Below are 18,301 nucleotides of genomic sequence, written 5' to 3'. Positions count from 1 at the left end.
TGAATTTCACGTCATTGGCCCCCGAGGGTTTGTTCCATATGAATAGGGTTCATCTTCATATAATAATAATAATAATAATAATAATAATAATAATAATAATAAGAAGAAGAAGAAGAAGAAGAAGAAGAAGTAGGAGTTCAAGCTTGCCGTAAACTCTGACCAACAAGAAACCATGAAGATATTCTACTACTTATCGATTGTTATTCTACGCAACAAACAGGGAAAAAAAAAAAAGCCTCAATGGCGTGGTCGGTACGGTCTTGACCTGCCACCTCGGTGGCCGCGAGTTTGATTCTCGGGTATTCCACTGAGGGGTTAGAGATGTGTATTTCTGGTGATAGATGTTCGCTCTCGACGTGGTTCGGAAGTCACGTCAAGCCGTTGGTCCCGTTGCTGAATAACTAGTGGTTCCATGCAATGTAAAAACACCATACAAACAAAGGACTGAGAAGGTCTTAAGACCCCGAAGATGTGAAATTAGGCGCCACATTAGTCTGCGAAGACCAAAGAGGCTTTTGGGAAGTTTGTTTGTCACTTTCAAGTCAACTTGGAAAGCGTCACTCTCACCACATCCTGTCAAGTCCCGAACAAATGACAAGAAAATCTGCGAGATGTAGATGACGTAATCGCGCATGATTTGTGTGTGTGTGCTCAGAGTAGCTTATCCATGTCTGATACTGCAGTGGTTTCTCCACAGACACACAACACACACACACACTTACGCATACACACCCACCCAGACACATACATACACACACAGACACATACACTCACAACGCAAACTACGAACAGTTATGCTTCAAGGGCCCACTCATATATATATATATATATATATATATATATATATATATATATATATATATATATATATATATATCTAATATATATATATAGAAAGAGAAGAGAGAGAGACAGAGAGAGAGAGCGTGTGTATGTGCGTGCGTGTGTGTGAAAAGTATAATTGCAGAAAAGCGGAAATGACATTAATAACCGACAAATGACTGAATGACTGCCACGATTAACGGAAAACGGGAAATCTCCAGAAGGTTGCAGAGTCACGCTCAGCGCATCGGAGCTGCCAGCCGCATGACGTCACTCTCCCCTATCCACCTGATTAGCGACAGGGGGGCGGCGGCGATGATTCAAGGTGAATAATAGCAGTGGTTCGGGGTCTCCCGATTGATAACGGAGATAAGGCGACCTCGTCCTGCTTTTTTCCGCTCTGTCTTTCCTTTTCCTCTCTCACTGAGGTCAAAGGGTCGATGTTATCGAAGTGCGCACTCTCTCCCATCGATTTCTCTTCGGTTTTCTCACTAGAGAAGTAGGCGGTTCCCTTTCGGAACGTTTTGGGCCTGTTTAGGGACATAATATACTGGGATATTTTTTAGAGTTATTCACGTCCTGATTTAGTAACCTCGCTCTTCCAAAGGCCTAAGATTCTCAAATGAAAAAAAAATATTAAAATCTATCATAGAGTATTTGCTGATTAATTGTTTGTTTCAAGTCAAGTTTTTTTTTTTTTTATGAAACGGTCCTTAGAGGTATAATTTTTATGAGTAAAAGAACGTAGACAGATATTTACCATTTCTGTTTTTAGTGAAAGCAAAGCATTCAACTCAGTATTTAAAAATTGTCCAGCTTTTCTCAACCATCCACAAATATTTTTTTTAACATAAAAACATAATACGAAAGGATTTATTTCCCCCTTTGATAAACTTATATGCCATCATATTCTTCTGTGCAACGAAACTAACGCGATTAATGAAAATAAATTCAAATAACTTCTATATTCTATTTTTTTTTATAGCCTGGCTACATTGCACTTGCACTTACAGCAATATCATCGTAAGATTAGGTTTTAGTTTTTTGTAAAAGAAAAGTAATGAGATGGCCATTTGTCTGCTTGGTCACACTTTTTTCTGTCCGTCCTCAGACCTTAAAAACTGATGAGGTTAGAGCGCTGCAAATTGTTATGTTGATCAACCGAGCTTCAGTCATCAAACATAACAATTTGCAGCTCTCTAGTCTCATTAGTTTTTATTTTATTGAAGGTTAAAGTTACTCGTGATCGTACATCTGGCACCGCAACAGAGGACACCACAGCCGGCTGAGAGTTTTATGGAGCTTTGCTGAGAGTGTCATATAGCATTATACGCTGTACAGAAAACTCGATTGAGCCGAAGAAACTTCGATGCATTTTTTTTTTGCCTGTTTTATCTTGACAACAGTTATTCTTGTTAGTACTAATATAGGGATAAAGATAGACATTGCAAAGTATCCGATTAAATCTTGATTAATAATAGATAATCGATGGAACATTTTGTTTTCTCTCGGTGTGAGAATACTTCGTCAACTGCACCCGACGTCGTTTGAGCATTTGGCTGATTTTCTGTTTGTCTACCTTTTTCTCATACACATCCAAGTGTAATTGTGTTTTGAGTAAAGATACGTTTCTTGTAAGCGTCATGTCTCTTGTGCGTTCAAAAATATCAGATAGATTATAGAATCTATTGGCGCCAATGCATATTACATACGGCATACTTTCTCAGCATCCAACCCCACACATATACATGTACTGTATATATGAATGTATGCATATATATATGTGTATATACGTATATAGAAAAAAATAAACACATACACACAGACAAACTAACATATAATATGTACATATAATATATGTAAGTTGGTCTGTTTTGATGTGTATTTTTTTACATTATAGGTATAAACCCCCCCCCCCCCCCAAAAAAAGTGTTGAAAAATTACTCTGCGCATATAATATATATAATATATATATATTGTATATATAATATATAATATATAATAATATATATTATATATATATTATATATAGATATTATATATATATATTATTATATATATATATATATAATATATATTATATATATATATATATAGACACCCTTCATAAGTGGTGACCTTGACGCCAGCGTGACACGTCTCGTGAGTCATTACTCAGCCTAACCTGTCAATATAAAAGTCGAATCGTTACTCAGAAGTCCTTTTAAGATACCGTATCTGCGCAAGAAACCGAAACGCGTGCGTCATTTCCACTGTTTGTTGTCGCCCGCCCGGAATTCTCCAGAACCTCTCTAAGCCTGTTAAAAAAACAGCTGTTGCGACAGGGGATTACGTCATTGTCATTTAAAACGCCTCAACTCTCTGATATCACCAGCTTGCGTGGATGTTATGCACCCGAGATTGAAGGAATCTGCCTTTGCCACTTTTATTATGTTTTTTTTATGAAAGTATGGATGAAGGGTTAGCTATTAATATATATTATTATTTCAAAGCACCCTCCAATCATTAAACATACGAAATTGCAGTCCTGTAGCCATAGTAGTTTTTATTTTATTTAAAGTTAAATTTAGCCATGCTCGTGCGTCAGGTACCGCAAATACGCAGGCCACCACGGCCGGCTGGCTGAGAGTTTCACGGCCCGTGGCTTAGAGTTTCTTACAGTATTATACGCTGTACAGAAAACTCCATTGTGCCGAAGAAACGTCGGCGTATTTTATACTTAAAAAAAATCATAATTTTTTCTTTTTTATGGGAAACCCGAAAGGCCTATCACGATCATCGGTATATACCATTTCTTCACGTATCTGCTTCCTGTTATAATTCTTTCTGTTACGGTTCACTGGAGAGAAAAATGGAAAGCGGAAGAACGGAAACAATAAAAAGCAGGTGGATCCTAGGAGGCAGCCATAAAAACAGTCAAGTTTGCCCTTGATTTGTAGGTAGGTCTAGTCGTCCCTTCCTTAGTCGTGTGCGACCATGGAGAACGGTATGCTTGGTCAAGCCCCCCTCTCTCTCTCTCTCTCTCTCTCTCTCTCTCTCTCTCTCTCTCTCTCGAATAAAAAGAAGAAGAAGAAAGAAGAAGAAGAAGAAGAAACACAAGGAAATGTACATATCTACTTACAAACAACAAAGGCATGTACATATGTCTATTCGTTCCTTTCTTAGTCAAGCCTCTCGAAGAAGAATAAGAAGAAGAAGAAGGAGAAGGAGAAGGCGAAGGAGGAGAAGGAGAAGAGAAGGAGAAGAAGAAGAAGGAAAAGGCGAAGGAGGAGAAGGAGAAGGCGAAGGAGGAGAAGGAGAAGGCGAAGGAGGAGAAGGAGAAGGAGAAGGAGAAGAAGAAAAGAATAAGAAGAAGAAGAAGGAGAAGGCGAAGGAGGAGAAGGAGAAGGAGAAGAAGAAGAAGGAGAAGGAGAAGGAGAAGGAGAAGGAGGAGAAGGAGAAGAAGAAGAAACACAAGGAAATGTACATATCCACCTTGAAAACAAAAGCACATCGTCAAAAACAACGAAAAAAAAAATATTACGTTATGACGCAAATGAAGTTTACAGAAAGCCGCCTGTCCAAGTGATTAAAGCTGAACTATCTTAAAGCTTCCTTCTTTGTGTGCTTTATCTGCCGTTTATCAGCCAGGTTACCTCGCTCGAGACGTCTACAGCATTTTTGAAAAATGTTTTTGTTTCTCAACCAATCGTTAGGTATCGGGAAGTTTCAGCATTACTGGCAGGTTTTTGAGTTCAGATATTACTATTGTTATTATTCAAAAATTCGCAAACAGTCGTATGGTAAAAGAATAAAAACCTTTTAACTTACGAAAACTTGTAATATTTTGCTACATTTTTATTCATTTATTACTTTTTTGTTTATCTGTTTTTATAATAACTGATTTTCTCTTTCTGTATTTCCCATTTATACCTTCTGTTCCTTCGTTCGAATGAACAACGTGATATTCTTTGGAAACTTGAATTTCTAGTCAGTGACCCCTATGGTGGAATTGTTCCACATAAATAGGGTTCATCTAATGAATAACGATAATAACATCAACTTAGAATGCTCACATGCCAAAAAGAGACACATTGGGGAAGACAACGAAGAGAATAAATAGAGAATAAATAGGGTTAAACTAATAAAGGAGAGAACGGTATTAATGAGCAGAAAAACTAACTCTGTGTTACCTGTTACTTTCAAAGCATCATATCACTCTTTGCCCGCGTAAATTCATATGCAATGATTAGGTGATGATGAGGGTCGATGCAAATTTGTAGAATGGGTTGCTGGTGGAGGAAGGGGAGGTCGTGGTGGGGGGGGGGGGGGGGGGGGGGGGGGGGGGAGTTGAGGTGGAGTTCGTTGACCTGTTATTTATGTAATTAAAGGAAGATTTTATTGTCTCATCATTGGTGCCTTTTCTTTCATTCCTCTAGATGTGGTTTCTTGATTTAGTGAAAAAATTACTGGTAAAATTTAAGGCTAGTTTATTATTATTATTATTATTATTATTATTATTATTATTATTATTATTATTAATTGAAAAGATAGCTTATCCTTTGGGTAATCGTAAATACCACTACTAGTACTGACGTTGTTTTCTACCGCCATAAAAATATTGAAACAGGTCAGAATAAAAAACCATGAAAAACTCACATTAATTTAGAGCTCTGTAAACCTTACTGAACGTTCTTTGCAGCCAGCGTCCCTTCGGCCCCTAGATGCAACCACTTTCGTTCGTTTTACTGTACCTCCTTTCATATTCTCCTTCCACCCTTCCCTAAAAATTCTTCATGGTGCAACTGCGAGGTTTGCTACCTGTTACACCTTTCAAACCTTTGTACCCTGAGTGTTTTGTATTCTATTCCCATTCAATTCTAAGCGAATTGCTCTGTAATATACCACTGAAATGTTTTTATGTGGTAACGCTTACTTACACGATAAACTTCTGCGAAGTTCCCTTGAAATGGTTCACTATCCAACGACAGCTAAAGTAGATACAGCATCGACCAAAGCTCTTTATAAAAGTCATTGACGTTAATGCATTTCGAGCTTTGAACTTACTTAATTCGACTAATCAGTAATTAGAGAAAAAGTGTATTAGTTTTCATTTATCATTTGCTTTGAGATTTGCGAATGTATTAGTTTTAATTCACTTTGAGACACATGTGTCTGGCACGTAAATTTATGTCATTTACTCGTATCATTTCAAGACTGCATTAGCAAAAGCTTTGAATGCGTCTGTTTCTGTAATACACACACACACGCACACACATGTACGTTGAAAATGATGATATGTCTGTAGAGAGAGAGAGAGAGAGAGAGAGAGAAGAGAGAGAGAGAGAATCATTCAAAACATACTTTACGATCTGTCGACAAACACACATGTTCAAAAGGGCGATCATATGTCTGTGGAGAGAGAGAGAGAGAGAGTAATTCAAAATATATACTTACGATCTATCGACGTGGTGGTCTGACGCGGTGGTGAGGCATTCGGTGCTTTTGTGTCGTCTGGAGACCCTTAGCTTTATGTCCAGGAAGTGGAGGGGGTTACGCCCTTTCGCCTTTCCGTCACGATTACCCACCTGTGGAACGCGGCCATAAGCTATAAACCAACCGAACCGTATATTGAAGTGATAATAATAAATAATGATAATACTATATATGTCAATGAATGTGTTTCTAACAATACAGGGTGTCCATAAAGTCCCAGAATCATTCTGAGCAATAAATACTTGTAATGGTACTGGGACTTTATGGACACCCTGTACATTGGAAAATCATTACTCTCTGCCAAACAAGAAGCGAATCATAGGAAAACCAAAGGAACCCTAAAATAAAAAACCAACAGTAACGCTGATCTCCAAACCTTACGTAGTAACATAACGGGTTTTTCGTATGTTTACGACATGTAAGGTTTGGAGATTAGATCTTTGTTTTTCTATGGGTTTTCAGTAAAAGTAATAATAACAATAACAACTTTGATTTTCAGAATGCATTTGAGAACTGTTGACAAAGAAGTATTTATTAACATACAGCTAGGAAAAAGTAATGTATCATTACGTGTCTACTCATTGCTGATTTCTTTATTCACGTATTTCATAAAGTAACAGAATCTGCATTCCTATCACGAATATTTTTTAAAGGTATTTTGATATTTAAATAACGAACTGTTTTGCCAGGTTCGGACAAGACCGTAATTAAAAAAAAATATACATAATAATAATAATAAAAATGAATGGACGAACAATTCGAAGGAGGATAACATTAATCTACAACCTCTATTATGATTACTTTTTAAAGTTATTTGAATATTTAAATAACAAAATCTTTCGTCAGTTTCGGACAAGACCGTAATTTAAAAAAAATATTAATAATAATAATAAGAAAATGAATAGATGAGTGATTGGAAGGAGGATAACAGAATGTACAACCTCTATTATAATTACTTTTTAAAGGTATTTTGATATTTGAATAGCAAACTCTTTTGTCAGTTTCGTTCAAGACCGTAATTTAATAATAATAATAATAATAATAATAATAATAATAATAATAATAATAATAATAATAATAATAATAAATAAATAAATGGATGAGCAATAGGAAGGCAGAGGTCAGTCAGTCTCCGGGAAAGAAGCAAAAGCGAACAGACCTTGAAACCGAAGATTCTCTCGGGCGTTCTCCTTTCACTGGAGGAAATAACAATTGAGGGGATGGACGAGAGGGAGCCCCGGAGCGACCCCCCGAGGGAACCCTTGTGGGACCCCCCTTCCTCGCTCCCCCAACTTTTCGAGACGCCAACCAAACCCTCTGGCAGCCCATCATCCTGCACGCCACCTGCAACAGCGGAATTAAAGAAAACGCTAAAGAACGTTATAACGTTATGGGGGACTCTATTATTCATGAATTGCTTGGCATTTTGTCGCAGCCCTCGATCGTCGCGTTGTTGCCGGAGTACGCTAAGTCTAGTGAATTAAAAAAAACGTGATATTTGAGTATGATCTGTTGTAAGTGTCTACCTAAAATCTACCAAAAGCATACACTCATAATAATAAATAGATTAAATAGGATAGGAGAACAAAATATTAGCGCAGAAAATATTATAATTCGTGAAATATATTTGAATAAGGATGGAAAGCACATTTTCATATCAGCTCATAAAATTTTGATTGTTTTTCCTCGATCACTTTAACATACGTTTTTGTCCTCTCTCTCAGCTCAACAGCATCAAGATCTTGGAAGAGAACAGCTGAACTCTGCTAAATAGTAATGCCTCTCAGACTTAGATTCTAATCTTAATATTTTAAAAATGAATTACTGTCTTAAAAAGACCCTGAACTATTAATCTTATATCTCTTTAGATCATTTCTCAAAAAGGTCACCAAATTGACAGAATGCCTGTGAAGTTGAACGTTTCTGAATAAAGTGATTCCTTCAGGATTTTATAATTATAACTGACATTCATTATAACTAAGTTCTAGGTCTTACATTTAATTTTTACGTGTATCCTGATAATAATATTAGGCTAAATCAAAAGAAATTATTTACCATGAATAACTGAATAAATGTTTTATGTATAATTAACATTTCAGTGCTAATTGCATCCATATCAACATAAATACTCTGATAAATGTTTGTTTCAAAGTGAATAATTTACGAAGAATCAATGAATAAACTTCTATGGCATTATTAGCAATACAGTGCTTTTGGCAAGAATATAAGTATAAATATTCTGATATAATTGTAATGAATCAAGAATCTTTTACGAGGAATAACTGAATAAATCTGTATAGCAAAACATTACAAAGATTATCATAGATACAGGAATAATATCACTAACCTTTCTTTGATACAATAAAATATGCACAGAGAGAGAGAGAGAGAGAGAGAGAGAGAGAGAGAGAGAGAGAGAGAGAGAGAGAGAGAGAGATGCATTTGTATTTGCACTGTTAACATCATGACAAAAAATAATAAAATCCTGAGGAAATCAAAGGACCCAGAAATATTAAACTTCATTGTCATGTATATATCATGATAGCCCACTTAGCTAGTAGAGAATAAGCTGATCTAGTTACAACTGACAGAGTTACAGGTAACTTATAAGAGACTAAAGGACATAGGTGGCTTATGTGCAGGAAAGAAGTGAAGTATATAATGGTCCATAAAATCGTAATTACGATAAAAAGTAATAATGTGTGATAATAATAATAATAATAATAATAATAATAATAATAATAATAATAATAATAATTGCTTTCCCCCCGAGAAGCTCGGACTATACATAACACGAAAGGAAGGAGGGAGAGGACTATTAAGTATAGAGGACTGCGTCAACATCGAAAACAGAGCACTGGGGCAATATCTGAAAACAGTGAAGACGAGTGGCTAAAGAGTGCATGGGAAGAAGGACTAATAAAAGCAGACGAAGACCCAGAAATATACAGAGACAGGAGAAAGACAGAAAGAACAGAGGACTGGCACAACAAACAATGCACGGACAATACATGAGACAGACTAAAGAACTAGCCAGCGATGACACATGGCAATGGCTACAGAGAGCTAAAGAAGGAAACTGAAGGAATGATAACAGCGGCACAAGATCAGGCCCTAAGAACCAGATATGTTCAAAGTACGATAGACGGAAATAACATCTCTCCCATATGTAGGAAGTGCAATACGAAAAGTGAAACCATAAACCACATAGCAAGTGAATGCCCGGCACTTGCACAGAACCAGTACAAAAAGAGGCATGATTCAGTAGCAAAAGCCCTCCACTGGAGCCTGTGCAAGAAACATCAGCTACCTTGCAGTAATAAGTGGTACGAGCACCAACCTGAAGGAGTGATAGAAAACGATCAGGCAAAGATCCTCTGGGACTATGGTATCAGAACGGATAGGGTGATACGTGCAAACAGCCAGACCAGACGTGACGTTGATTGACAAGGTCAAGAAGAAAGTATCACTCATTGATGTCGCAATACCATGGGACACCAGAGTTGAAGAGAAAGAGAGGGAAAAAAGGGTTGGATAAGTATCAAGATCTGAAAATAGAAATAAGAAGGATATGGGATATGCCAGTGGAAATCGTACCCATAATCATAGGAGCACTAGGCACGATCCCCAAGATCCCTGAAAAGGAATCTAGAAAAACTAGAGGCTGAAGTAGCTCCAGGACTCATGCAGAAGAGTGTGATCCTAGAAACGGCACACATAGTAAGAAGAGTGATGGACTCCTAAGGAGGCAGGATGCAACCCGGAACCCCACACTATAAATACCACCCAGTCGAATTGGAGGACTGTGATAGAGCAAAAAAAAAAAAAAAAAAAAAAAAAATAATAATAATAGCAGCAACAACCGTATTATTATTATTTTCATTGTTATTATTAGGGAGGAGACCATTTCTGAGGGCGGGCAGTAGCATAAAAAATTATAGCTGTTTCCACGGTATTTTAGTTATGCAATCTTCTCTGTCCTTCTTATCTTTTTTCATAAGGCGTGTAGCTGGTATATTAAGTTTGCTAAAGACATATAAAGATTTCTGCTGTCTTAAGACAACAAAAATCTTTATATGTCCTTCGGAACTTGATATACAAGCTACATGCTGATGAAAAAGAGATAAAATAAGAACTGAGAAGACTATAATTATATTATTATATTATTTGAAGGTAGGAGACCCTCTCTCAAACATGTTTTGTTAAAGATGATGGCAGCATCAGTGGAATTGATTTTATATAGGGGGGGGGTCTTTTCAATTCTTCTTATTATTCTCTTCTCATCAGGGCTGATATTTGCTAATAGCTGGCCGATGTTCATATCTCGGTGAAAGAAATGTTTTCTAAAAATAATAATTTTTATTGATATGATAACAAAAGTGGTTAACAAATCTTAGTCTAAGGGCGTAACGGAATTCCAACGTTTCCACCGTATCATCGGTTCATTTTCAAGGAAAGGTGAGCTTGAACTGATTGAAATGGGTGTTGTTGTTGTTGGAGTATTAAGCTGGCTTTAGTGCCAGCGGGCTTTAGCTAATGTAGCAGCCGTAGGTCATTTGAATTATTTTTAGAGCATTGGTGATTTAAGGATATGAGGCGATCTTTTTATTTATGATTTCTATGGAATTGTGCAGGTGGAATGGTATGGTTTTCAAAGGTGAAAGGAAAAGTGAATAGGCAAGGTTACAAACCCCTTTAAACCCTAAGGTACCCATTAGTAGAAGATACAGAATCGATAGTAGCGAGTCCTGGCGAGTCAGAGATAGCCAGTAATGAAATCGAAAAATTATAGTCGTAGAAAAACGGAAAAAAAAAGCGCAACTCTATAGAGTTCAAGTACCATATTTCACTTTACGAGAAGAAAAAAAAGCAGAGAGCGTCGATCGTTTAGCAATAGGGAACGACGAAGGAAAAACGAAATATTATCAGTTTTAGAAACAGGATAACAAAAATAAGCGACAGCTTAAGCGGTAGTTAGAGTGGACAGTTGAAATATTCGGTCGTTAGACGTGAGGCGGCCGAAAAACGGAGGGGAAAGGAGGATTGTTTAGTAAAAGAAAAAGCAGTTAATGCTATAAACAGCACTTTTCACGTAGCTGCGATCTTTATGTTTGAGATCTGTATCTGAAATCTTCTAACAGGAGGTCATCTGGGAGACTGATCTCTAGGTCCAACAGAGCGTGGACGAGCTCAGAGAACAGCTGATGACCACTGTCACTGTCTTTATTGGAGATGGCTCTATTTAAAAATGCCTCAAACTCCTCGTAGGTCAGGCAGGAACTTCCTGATCTGATATTCTCCTACGAGGAAGTATTCGTTACGACGTTTGCCGTTCTATTTTCTTGTTTGCAGGTCTGAGTTTCGCTGTTTTGCTTAGCTACAAACTCCTCTGTTTGTGTTCCATCCTGCTTCTTTAAACAAAACAGGAGCTACAGTCGGTGTCTCGGTCTGCATTTCTTCTTCAACTGCGTCTTCTGTCTGGGTTCCTGCTTCGGCACGAGCAGGAAATCTACGTCTTCGGCGATGCAGAGGTTAGGGGGGTAACCTGAGGGGTTGGGGGAGTAGGGGGAGGAGGTAGAGGGGCGGGAGTTTGGCGATACGGAGAGGATGAGGGGGTGGGGATGTAGTGCCGGATGGAGGAGGTTGGGAGGAAGGTTGGGTGGTTTGTGGTACAGGAGGTAGGTTCGTTTATAGGATCGAACCTTGGTTGCTGGGAGGTTTTTCCCTGGTCGGTGATGGTAGCCGAGGTCTTGCAGGTGAGGAGGGATGCCTTCGCCTTCCAAATCCTCCGTGCAGTCTGACTGGGCATCCCTTAAACCAAGCATGATGTTTGCTGCTGCAGTTAGGGGCATCGGGCAACTGTGTGGCCCTTTTCCTTGTACTTTTTCAAGACACAATTCTGTTCATGCTTTGCACTACACACTCCACAGATGTGTTCTGCTTTACACTCGTTCTTGTGATGTCCAAACCTCTGACACTTGAAGCATCTCAGAGGCTCTGGTACGAAGGCTTCGGTCTCATATGTGCCTAGAATTCCAAGGCTGACCCTGGCCGGAATTTGGCCCTTGAAAGTAGCTTCGATCTTGAGAGTCTCCTGTCCATCTTTGGCAGTACATCTCTTGGATTCCATGATGTTGGGAACCTCGAGAACTCTATCGATCGTGATGTATTTGGGGACTTTACAAATCATCCCCTTGTTAATTTTTGTAGCAGGATCAAGTAGCAGGCATAGGTTGTCCTTCTTGAGTAGTTCAACAGCTTTCTGGTCCTTGGGAGTAATTATAAACTCCCCCCTTAAATTTGGTCTAGCTGTGAGGTTTGCAGCAGGATATTTTTTCTCAAGGGCCCTGACTGCAGCATAAGAAGTCTGGCCCTCGATAACAACAGCTTTGAACTTGGGAAGTGCCGGAAATTCTGTAAAACTCGCCGTATTCGGTGCTGATGTCGTGGGAGCGGTGTTGTCTGTCGAAATCGGTAAATCTTCTTCTGTTTCTTCTTCTTCTTCTTTCTTACGGTGGCGAAGCCTTGCTCGTCCTCCAAGGGTGGGTCCTCCCTGGGTGCTTGTCTCAGTACCGGGCGAAAGGGGTCGCTTAGAGGCCATACTTTTTACAAAATTATAAGTTGAAAAATGACGAGAGTTACGTAACGCGCCTCGTGCACGAAAATACGTGATTGAAATGGGGTCGTTCGGCGGTATTTATTGTGTCCCAGGTGCTCTGTCTGATGGGCGCTGCATTTTCATTGGCTGAACAGAGGATTAAGTCCCTGAGTCAGTCCAAGCCGTCTTGCAGAGGTGGAAGCTCGCACTGCTCTTCTCGTGCGGACGCTGGAGACTGGGAGCGTAGTATTGGAAGGTCATTGCCGATAGACGGGGGCACCTGATTGGCCCGTTCGATCGGCTCTATGGTGCTGGCGGGCGGCGCCCTTCGTGCCACCGTCGGGAGGAGTGAAGTCTCTTGGGTGGTGTTGAGGCTGGGTCTCTCCTTCCCGATGTGTAGGGCCTCCAAGAGGCGGAGGCGACGGTGGTCTGCTGCCTTATCGATAATTCTGATATTAGGAATAATGTCATTCCTAGTTATCCTGGTATTGTGGACGTTTTTTTGGCATGATTATGGATGGCGCCTTCCTGAGCGTGGCAGGATATCCTCTTCGAAAATCGCATAGTCGTCATACCAATGTAAGCGCCGGGGCATTCCCGGACAGGGCATTTGTACTGGTAGACAACGTTAGTTTTCTTGGAGAGGGTCCTGCAACACGGGGGCTGGATTGTTTTTCATAATCAGGCCACTGGTCTTCTTGCTCTTGTAGTAAATTATTAGTTTCACTTTTTTGTTTTTTCGCAGGGTCCGTGGGGGAGACATCGATAAGTGGTATCAGCAGGAGCCTCGTCCCACCGCCCTTGAAGACGTCACTCTCTTTTACAAGGGAGTTATTTCATAAGAAATACAAAGAGGACGAGCGAGCCCTTCGTACCATCATAGAAAGGAACGTCTCCCCCACGGACCTGCGAAAAAAAAAAAAAGTGAAACTAATAATTTACTACAAGAGCAAGAAGACCAGTGGCCTGATTATGAAAAACAATCCAGCCCCCGTGTTGCAGGACCTCTCAAGAAAACTAACGTTGTCTACCAGTACAAATGCCCTGTCCGGGAATGCCCCGGGCGCTTACATTGGTATGACGACTATGCGATTTCGAAGAGGATATCCTGCCACGCTCAGGAAGGCATGCCATCCATAATCATGCCAAAAACGTCCACAATACCAGGATAACTAGGAATGACATTATTCCTAATATCAGAATTATCGATAAGGCAAGAGCAAGAAGACCAGGCCACTGGTCTTCTTGCTCTTGTAGTAAATTATTAGTTTCACTTTTTTCGCAGGGTCCGTGGGGGAGACATCGATAAGTGGTATCAGCAGGAGCCTCGTCCCACCGCCCTTGAAGACGTCACTCTCTTTTACAAGGGAGTATTTCATAAGAAATACAAAGAGGACGAGCGAGCCCTTCGTACCATCATAGAAAGGAACGTCTCCCCCACGGACCCTGCGAAAAAAAGTGAAACTAATAATTTACTACAAGAGCAAGAAGACCAGTGGCCTGATTATGAAAAACAATCCAGCCCCCGTGTTGCAGGACCCTCTCAAGAAAACTAACGTTGTCTACCAGTATAAACCTGCCCTGTCCGGGAATGCCCCGCGCTTACACATTGGTATGACGACTATGCGATTTTCGAAGAGGATATCCTGCCACGCTCAGGAAGGCGCCATCCATAATCATGCCAAAAACGTCCACAATACCAGGATAACTAGGAATGACAATTATTCCTAATATCAGAATTATCGATAAGGCAGCAGACCACCGTCGCCTCCGCCTCTTGGAGGCCTACACATCGGGAAGGAGAGACCCAGCTCAACACCACCCAAGAGACCTCACTCCTCCCGACGGTGGCACGAAGGGGGCCGCCCGCCCGCACAGCACCATAGAGCCGATCGAAACGGGCCAATCAGGTGCCCCCGTCTATCGGCAAATGACCTTCCAATACTACGCTGAGTCTCCCAGCGTCCGCACGAGAAGAGCAGTGCGAGCTTCCACCTCTGCAAGACGGCTTGACTCAGGGACTTAATCCTCTGTTCAGCCAATGAAAATGCAGCAGCGCCCCCCCATCAGACAGAGCACCTGGGACACAATAAATACCGCCGAACGACCCCATTTCAATCAGTTCAAGCTCACCTTTCCTTGAAAATGAACCGATGATACGGTTGGAAACGTTGGAATTCCGTTACGCCCTTAGACTAAGATTTGTTAACCACTTTTGTTATCATATCAATAATTATTATTTTAGAAAACATTTCTTTCACCGAGATATGAACATCGGCCAGCTATTAGCAAATATCAGCCCTGATGAGAAGAGAATAATAAGAAGAATTGAAAAGACCATATATAAAATCAATTCCACTGATGCTGCCATCATCTTTAACAAAATATTATTATTATTATTATTATTATTATTATTATTATTATTATTATTAAAGTAACACACAGTTACTATGAGAGCAAACTCATAACCTTAATGTGCATTTGTATGTGCACGCACGCTTTTTATTGAAAGTATAGTAATACAGTACCTTATCAGAATTCACAAATAAAAGATCCTGTGAATTATATGCATACAATAACAAGCTAGGAGCAGAGCCGTAGGGGACAAACATTCCAACCTTTAACGACACAGTATGAGCCAATTATATCTAAGGATACTTTATTACATAGGGGTTTAGAAATTCCGATGCGTGTGGGACCCAAGCATGAATCATAATGATTATATACAATTGAAAGGCAACGCCTTAACATGAAACAAAATATTAAGGAATTTTCAGCTAGAGAGCTGATATATATTTTCTGCATGCAAGTGACAAAAATAGTTAAAGGAAACAGTGCTGTGAACGTTTTGGAGATCTTTTATTGTGGTTCTGAGGGCTAAAAATGGTACTCAACCTAGTGGATTTCAACAAGAAAAAATAAAAAAAAGATAAAAAAGGTAGCCTATAGATTCGTGACTTAAAATGGTACTCAACCTAGTGGATTTCAACAGGGAAAAAAAAGAAGATAAAAAAGTTAGCCTCTGGATTCCTGACTAAGAAAATAGCACCTGAAACGATTCCACAATGTATAATCATTTCTATAGAGCACTGTTATATTGGATTCCAGCGTAAAAGGCGGAATTTGCCAGAATATGATACAGCAAAGATACACGCAACTGAGCTAATGCATTCCCATCTTAGGCAACAAATACATTTTGACTATGAGAACCGGGCAGGGAATGTTACTGGAAACTGCGTGACACACACACACACACAATTAAAATTTAGATGGCATATTTCCCATCATTAATGAATTCTTTAATCTCATGGGCCTTGTGTCATATCGCAAGATTATGACCTCTTCTCTGAGTCATTGGTTCTCATGAACGTAAGTTACATTGCATACAGGCACGTTAAGTCTTGATTACTTGGCAAGAGGACCAGGTGCTTCCTAAATCATGATACATTTCCTTTAAACAGTTAACCAGTAAAATGCATTTACACATCAGTTTCTCTATTTCTCTCTGATTTTGAGATGTTTAACAAAAAACGAATATAACACCACACCCACAAAATTATTGTGAAACTCGAATGTGAAGGCCAATGTTCATGTTACAAGAATTGACTAAAAAAGATACATCACTTGTATTCTTGTGATGCAAAATTGGAAGATGCTATATTTTCCTTCATTTATTACATTACATAATGGTTATTTCTTAGCATAGCAATTACATCACTGTAGCTTCTGAAATCCGTATAGAATAGTGTGCCACACAAGGTGTCGAATATTTAGTATAAAGGTATTGTAGCCTTCCGATGAATGATAATTTAAAAGCTCTGTCCAATTTTTTGCTGTCTAAAAAAATACAAGATAACAATTGAGGATGAAATTAACCCTATCTAGAAATGTGGCCGCTGAATTCATATCCACTCAGTATGGACGGCATTTCAATTATATAGACTTGTCTCGTTAGGAAGTTTCATAAGAAAATTAATTATACAGACCGGTACATCCATACATAGTCAAAATGGGTGGAATTCCTCTCCTGTAGCGACAGTAATCCCTTGTATGCCTACTATGGGATGCAAGTATTTAAAATGAGGTATTCAAGCCCTTTAGAATGAACCAGCTCAAGGAGGATTTTGTCTCGAGATAAATGAGCTTTATTCTGTCGGGGGCGGGTGTGGGGGGGGGGGGGTCTCCGGATACTTTAGGCTCTTGAGAAAGGTATTCGGCGGTAGCTACAATGACTCAGGCCTAACATAAACCATAAATTTTCATCAAGTTCTCCCATTCTTGAATGTAGAATTGTAACATTTTTCAGCATAACACACAACCTGGTAATTAAATGAAAAACTGCGAGAAATATAGAACTCTGGTGCTGTATAACCACGATTTCAATGTAATTAGTTTTCTAATAAAAATAATTAAAAAAAGAAAATAAATTGAACAGCTATCTCTTTTCTCGACGTCCCTTTAGCCATAAGGGATTTGGAAGGATTTACTGAGAATGGGCTTTATGTCATTACTGGACAAGGCTTTCTTAAGCATTCTGGCAGAGGATTCGTTTCAGAGACCACACTCACATTCCACGGGTTTGGAGAAGATATGCTATCGCCCCTTCTTCTTACAATTTTTGGACTTGTGCTAATACGTTTCACAAGACCTCACTCCTAAACGATAATCTTTTGATAAGAGAAATGTAAAATACTCGGTACTGTCTAGGGGATTTGTGTTGTTATTTTTTAAAATAACCCCCTGAAAAAAATTAAGGTTAGTATTGAGGTGGAGACACTGGGATGAACCATTTGAGTGGAGATATATTGATTGAGGTGGAGATACTGGGATGAACCATTTGAGTGGAGATATACTGATTGAGGTGGAGATACTGGGATGAACCATTTGAGTGGATATGAGTGGAGATATGTGAATTACTTTTCATAACCGTGGCTTTCGTATTGTTTAGTGGATCATTACTTCAATGATCGTAGTTATGTTAATTTTGTAATATATAACAAAAATGCCACGTGCAATAAACCTTTCCTTTCTGTAGAGCTCGATTTAGTAAAGGTAAAAAGTGATGAACTATCTTCCAGGACAGTGCAGGAGAACGACGAATCCAAAGGAAAAGGAAAGGAAAAGAAATGAAAGGAGAGAATTGGGAAAATGTGGAAGAGAAACTTTCCTAGTCATTTCCTTATCGTTGTTTCATTTTCTATGTTTGCCTTGAGGGCTTACGGAATTGAATACAGAATTTAGGCCAAAGGCCAAGCACTGGGATCTATGAGGTCACTCAGCGCTGAAACGGAAATTGAGAGTAAGAGGTTTGAAAGGTGTAATAAGAGGAAGAACTCAAAGCAGTTGCGCTATGAATCAGTTGTTCAGAGAGTGTGGAAAGTAAGCTGGGAGAAAGAGAATATGAAA

General features: G+C 39.2%; 1 pseudogene; it reads right to left on the bottom strand.

The window, feature by feature from the left end:
- The window catches only part of LOC135213698 (uncharacterized), a 101,289-nt pseudogene that overhangs the window by 4,617 nt on the left and 78,371 nt on the right, over positions 1-18,301 (bottom strand).

The sequence above is a fragment of the Macrobrachium nipponense genome, chromosome 43, assembly GCF_015104395.2.
Source record: "Macrobrachium nipponense isolate FS-2020 chromosome 43, ASM1510439v2, whole genome shotgun sequence".
Classification (NCBI taxonomy): domain Eukaryota; kingdom Metazoa; phylum Arthropoda; class Malacostraca; order Decapoda; family Palaemonidae; genus Macrobrachium; species Macrobrachium nipponense.
Note: the sequence above shows the minus strand (reverse complement) of the source record. Positions and strands in the feature narration are given on the sequence as shown.